Source organism: Nothobranchius furzeri, chromosome 17, assembly GCF_043380555.1.
Source record: "Nothobranchius furzeri strain GRZ-AD chromosome 17, NfurGRZ-RIMD1, whole genome shotgun sequence".
Classification (NCBI taxonomy): Eukaryota; Metazoa; Chordata; class Actinopteri; order Cyprinodontiformes; family Nothobranchiidae; genus Nothobranchius; species Nothobranchius furzeri.
The window spans coordinates 23,280,517-23,286,632 of NC_091757.1; the positions used below are offsets into that span (position 1 = coordinate 23,280,517).

Below are 6,116 nucleotides of genomic sequence, written 5' to 3' on the forward strand. Positions count from 1 at the left end.
AACTGAAAATTCCACACTCTTAACTTTTGACCTTCACATTTTCTGGAAACAACTCTTTCCAACACCCAGACCGTTTGGAGTACCGAAACAAATGATATCTAAAAAAAAATATTTAAAAAAATCAGCTTGTCAGAATGGGTTTTATTTTGTCCTTAAAGAGCGGGTCAAGTGTGCCTCGGAGTACTTCTCCACCCACGTATCAATTTTAAAAAATGCAACATTAGTAGGCGTTGCCTGGAGGACCAAGAGGGCGGAGCCACGGCAGTGACGAAGACGATGGCTAACTAGACGATGCTAGCTCCCTTCACTCTGAGCAGTTATTAGAAGTGGAGGACGTTTCTCCCCCTCCTTACCCAGACACTCGAGAAGAAAGGGACCAAGTCTATTTGGAGGAGAAAAGCGGACCTGAGCCTTATTGTTTTGAGCTTGTGAGTTGCCTGAAATTACCAGAACCGACCCAACAGAACCAGCTCTGAATGGTAAGTAGCCGTTAGCCATAGCATTGGATTAGCTGCAGGGTTTGGCTCCACGGCCCTAAAAAGCTAGTATTCAGCATGTTTTAGAGGTTTATCTGCTTCACCACACCTGGTTTTAATCAGCAACAAATAGCTGAGCTGCTTAACAGCTAATCTAACCTGTTAAAGCAGGAAAACCACTGAAACGTGCTGGATAGCAGCTCTCCGGTAGCCCTGGGCTCAAGTTACAGTCTGCTGCATAGAAAGTTATGAAAATACCCCATGAGAAAATTATTCTGTAATGTGTTCAGCTCACTAAAACTGCTCTGATTTATTTATTTACTGATACCAGCTGCTCTCTTGGTTCTAGGTCCTCTGGTGTCTGCAGGTGGTCTCCTCTGCTGGTGTCGTCAGGATCAGGAGCTTCCAGAAGAATGTGCCTTTCAATGACTCTTTCCCCCTTATTTGTTATATTAATTAAATAAATCTCAATTTATATATTTCCTGTTTTTGTTCATGTCCATAAATACTTAAACATGCTTGAAATTAAAATGAGCTTTTAACAGTGAGGTGCTAGTTTAATTCATCACAATAGAGCTAGTTAAACATGCAACAAAAATGTGATAATAAATGTAATTTATAAATATCCATTAAAATATCAAAACTGGAATCAAAATGAGACATTTGGCAGCACAAAAAACTTGTCAAACACAATATTTATTATAATAATTGTAGGCAGACAGGAGACAGAGCTGATGGAGGTTCTCAGTCATCGAAGGATGGCTGAAGGCTTTCCAGGAACAGGAGATGTGGTGTTGTCTCTTCTCTCTCTATTCTGCCAGATGAGCTGATAGGTTACAGGTGTGTGAGGACATCCTCATGCTGTCACGACCAGATAACATGAGTTATCAGGTGATCAGCCAGGCTAATGATGAGATGCAGAAAGAAAACAAATCCAGGACAGTGTACAGTAATAACAATAATATGTGGTTTTGCTCACCTTATGTGCTCTTATAGAGTATTAACGTGTGCCTGCCTCATGGTGTAGCGTCCATATTTTGCTGAGTGTCCTGCAATAATGCAGGTTATTAGTTAATTTACTTTTGATAGCAAAAACAAAATATTTAATGTAAAAGTTATTTACCAGGTGAATCAGCTCACACGTCACCACCAAGTGTCACAGGGCCAGAATCAGTAGCCTCCTTCATGATGTCATGATGTAATCACATACTTATTTATTTGTTAATATCTTACAAATTCTGAAATGTTTTAATTTTTTTTTTACCTTGAACAGTTCACTGAGCTTGCACTGTCACTGAGGTGGAAGCTGGAATCAACAGCAGACACCTCACATCTTGGTCTTTTCAGGGGGTGTGAACGCAGCTCTGGGACTTTCTGGAAGATGAATTTCCGTCATGGTCCCCGTGGGTCACCAGACACACTGCGGCTGTGAGCTCTATAAAAAAAAAGAAGCAGCACATTTATAAATGTTTAAAAGAGCATAAAATCACATGTAACAAAAATCTGTAAAACAAATTAAAACTAGAAGGTAATAATAAAATGTTTACATAGAAGATTATTAAAAATGATTCACCTTTGCTACGGGTAAGGCTTCACGTCAGCCTGGACAAGTGCATTCTTGCAGCTAAATCAGTCTGACAGCCAGTGTCTTGGGCAGATTTAGCCTGAAAAAAAATAGAAGCACATTGTTGTTGGAGTTTATAAAGTCAGATAATATACAAAAGAAACTGTCCTATATAGGCGCTTTATAACATTCCTAGTGTGTGATTGTTGTTATAACGTAAAAGTCAGTCACATATGATGTGGAGAGCCTGAAATGCGACCTCCTGAACAGAATTCCTTACAGAACCGGGTCCCAAGCTGGATTTCACGCTGTAATGCTGTCTGTCAACTAGTGCTGCGTCACTAGAGCCACTGTTGCAGAATTGCAGACTGACTAGCTAAAGGAAGTGAACCACGTCTCTCAGACTTTGCATTCAGGTAGGGAATTGTCTTTAGAAGATGTTAAAAAGTTTATTTAGCGTACTCACCTCAGACTGGAACCCGCCGTGGTGGGGGAGCAGAGTCGGTGGGCTGCATCTAAATCACGGAAGAGCCACGGTGGGCACAGCCTCCCTCTTCAAACGGAGAGTGCAGAATCGCGTGTAAAATGCCCACAGAGTCACCGCAACCATACTACACTACACCTTCACCATACTAACACGATATGGAGCACTAAACCTGAACTACTTTCCTAATAACACTAACAGCCAAACACTAACTAAACTACAATATCCAAAAGCCAAACTAACACTAAATAAGTATGTATAACACAAAAAGCTACGCTAAAGACTAGGATATGCTAATGCTATATGCTAATGCTGAACTACGGCTAACCTCCTACACTCGCTTGCAAACCCAACTCCCAACTCGCCACAAGGCGTGGCCGAGACACTCAATGCTTTTATAACTTTGACACAGAGCTGCTACGTAGTACTCTACTGGTTTACGTAGTATCTTACTCTTTAGCCATTGGCTAAAATTTATTCAAAATGACTCAAACTCTATGTTTTAAGCTGAAGGTGGCGCTATACTGTGGTATTTAGGCAGAATTTTTAATTTTTAAAGAAAATGCACCGAAAGGCTAAAATAAAGAATGCACACATTTAAAACACTATTAGACACTCATTTATACAGTTCATCAGCAAAAAAAGTTAATTTAGACATTACTTGCTCTTTAAGTGATACGGTTCTTTCTCTACAAACCTCAGAAAGAGGAGAGACCTGATTCTGTCTCATTGAAACCCATGTTAAAGGAACAGAGATTTTCTCCTCCGATCGGCTTCAGACAGCTAAAATATTCTCGTCATAGCTTCTAGAAAATTCATGGTAGGTACATAAAAATTCACACAGATGATCATCAAAGCCTTCTGCCGCTCACACTTTTTGAAATTTTCAAATCGGTGCAGTACTTTTCGAATGGTGATGAGAAGTTTGACAGGTCCATTTTCACTTCTGAAGGACAGATTTACAGGCTTCTCTCATTAACAGGAGTACAGCTGCAGGCCTCCAACAGCCAGGGGAAAAGGCTGGAAAACAGTGCTGCTCTCTGATTGGTTGAGAGTGTTCAACCATTTTCTGTCCAAGCAGGATCTAGCACCCACACATATGACACATCAAATCGACCAGCTTTGTCTCAGGAATCTTGTATTCCATTTTAAATTCATTATCTGTTACCATGGTAACACAAGTGCATAAGTATATCCCCAAACAAGTCTTATTGAAATAAATGTGAAAAGCCTAATATTGAGCCTATAGAGCTCCGGGAGTTGACGTCACTTTTCCCGGCATGCAACAGTTCAAATCGAAACAGCGCCATATTGGCAGGCAGAAGGCCGCAGCTGGACTATTTGTTATTGTCAGAAAACTCAATCAGACAGGGAATATGGTAGATTCCTGTTGTGCCCCAGGATGCAGAACAGACGCGGACGACATAAGGAATGAGCCATCTACAGGATTCCCCAAGATCCGGAGCGCCGCAAACGTTGGATCATTGTAATAAAACGCGCTAGTGACCGGGCTAAAATGAAGCTGTGGGATCCTGAGAGTAAAGGTTTTTGCTTATGCAGCGACCACTTCATATCAGGTACTTAAACCAACGTTTCCTCAACTGTGTATGGTATTTATGTTAAATGCTTTTATTACGATTCTTAGTGAGCTTCCTAAACTTATTTTGGCGTGGCTTTTTCCATCTTATTACTCACAGCAACAAGTAAACATCACGTAAAACGTTGCCTCGCGTTTCTGCGTGCTGCCGTTTACGTGTTTTAGGATCACAGCCATTAACCGACTAAGCTGTATTTAATTTTTAAGCAGTGGTTGATCAATTGTCAGATCACACATAAAAAGCACTTTGGATTGCTGTTATCTGTCTCACCGAGACAGATCTCAGACAGATCCTGAGACGCTCCTGCCTGACATATTTATTTTATTCACGGAAACAAATCAGATTTGTGATTTCTCTTGGCGTTCAGTTTATACATTCAAAGAGCACAGTGCTCTATTTAAACTACTTACGTGTAAATCTGTTATTTGACCATCCATTTTCATCCGCTTATCCGGAGTCGGGGCAGTAGCGTCGAGAGGCCCAGACTTCCCTCTCCCCAGCCACTTCGGCAAGCATCCTCCAGGGAAATCCCAAGGGGTTCCCCGGCCAGGTCGGGTAAGAAGTCCGCTCTGACAGCTTCTGGCGTTTTTAAAAAGTATCCCAGGGGCACGGTAAGGGTCGGAGATGTTTAGTCTATTTAATTTCTGACTATATAAGACAATTTCTTCGGTTTTAAAGTGTGAAGAAAACTCCGACGAAATAAAATCCAAGCGGATCCCATTCATGTTCATGTTTACGATCCGTGTTTGTTTACCTTTTTTTTCCTGCCAATATGGCGTCTACTAACTGAGAGTCATGTGGGGTCCGGAGCTCTATAACATACTGCTGTTTCTTATCTTTCTGAGCTCTATACACTTAAAACTAGCAGCATAGCTGACATTTTAACACTAGTCAGAAGGCAGGAACCGCCCCCTCCTCCTTCGCTGCTCTCTCATTGGCAGAGAGTTTTCAATCATCTTCTGCTTAAAAGGAAATATGCACCCACACATATGATACATCAATTCAAACTGCTTGGTCCCAGGAGTCTTGTATTAACTAGATATTGTGTTCTGCGTTACCATGGCAACGTGCTTAGCAACAACATTTAACAACATTTTAGACACAACTGTATCCGCATACTTTAATATAGAAATGTTATTCAAAGTTTAAAAGAGTCATGTGTTATTGTACATTGCTTTGTTAATGCAGACTCCTGTCATCTGTTACCATGGCAACACAAGTAACTACAAATCACTTTAACCAAGTCTCATAGGAATGAATATAAAAAGCAGAATATTGAGCCATTAACAGACTCCTGTTTTTGATCTTTTTGAACTGTTTGTACTTAAAACTAGAAATAAGTTCAACATGATTGACCATCAGAAGGTGGGAAAGTGCCCCTCTCCCTCCCAGCTCCCTGATTGGTTGAGAGAGGTCAATCATCTTCTGGCTAAATGGACTTACACACCCACGCATGTGAGACATCAAATCGATCAGCTTGGCCTAAGGAATCCATCCATCTACATATAAATCCATCCATGCTTCTATTCGTCCATCCATCCATCCATCCATCCGTCCATCCATCCGTCCAATAAACCATCTAACATCCATCCAACAATCCATCCGTCATTTCATCATCCAACCATTCATCCATCCCATATCAAATCTAAACATATGTTAATCTATCAGTTTCAGATATCAGCAAATATTTCTAAATTCACAGTTCAGCCAATTGCAAAAATGTACCCATTTAACTATTGTCATTCAAATGCCAGCTGTTCAACATTTCAAATTTTGAGTTTTTAATCAATGTTCAAAGATTAAAGTTTTCTGCTGTTTAGCATTTTTTTTCCATTCTTCACCTATATTCTGAGCTTTATTATACTTGTTGGTGATTTTTGCTTCTAAATGTTTAAATACATTCAGCTCATTTTAACAGTTTAGCTTAGTTTCAGCTTCTGCAATTAGTTTCTGAATTCAGCATATGCTGCTAATTTCACAGTTCAGCTAAATGT

At 40.3% G+C, this 6,116-nt stretch overlaps 1 long non-coding RNA gene across 1 annotated transcript; it reads right to left on the minus strand.

The window, feature by feature from the left end:
- Positions 1-1,156: 1,156 nt before the first annotated feature.
- LOC129154684 (uncharacterized) lies at positions 1,157-1,740 on the minus strand. The gene is made up of 2 exons (XR_011517031.1): positions 1,456-1,740; positions 1,157-1,337 (listed from the first exon to the last, which is right to left on the minus strand). It is a non-coding gene; the product is annotated as an uncharacterized lncRNA (long non-coding RNA).
- Positions 1,741-6,116: the final 4,376 nt, after the last annotated feature.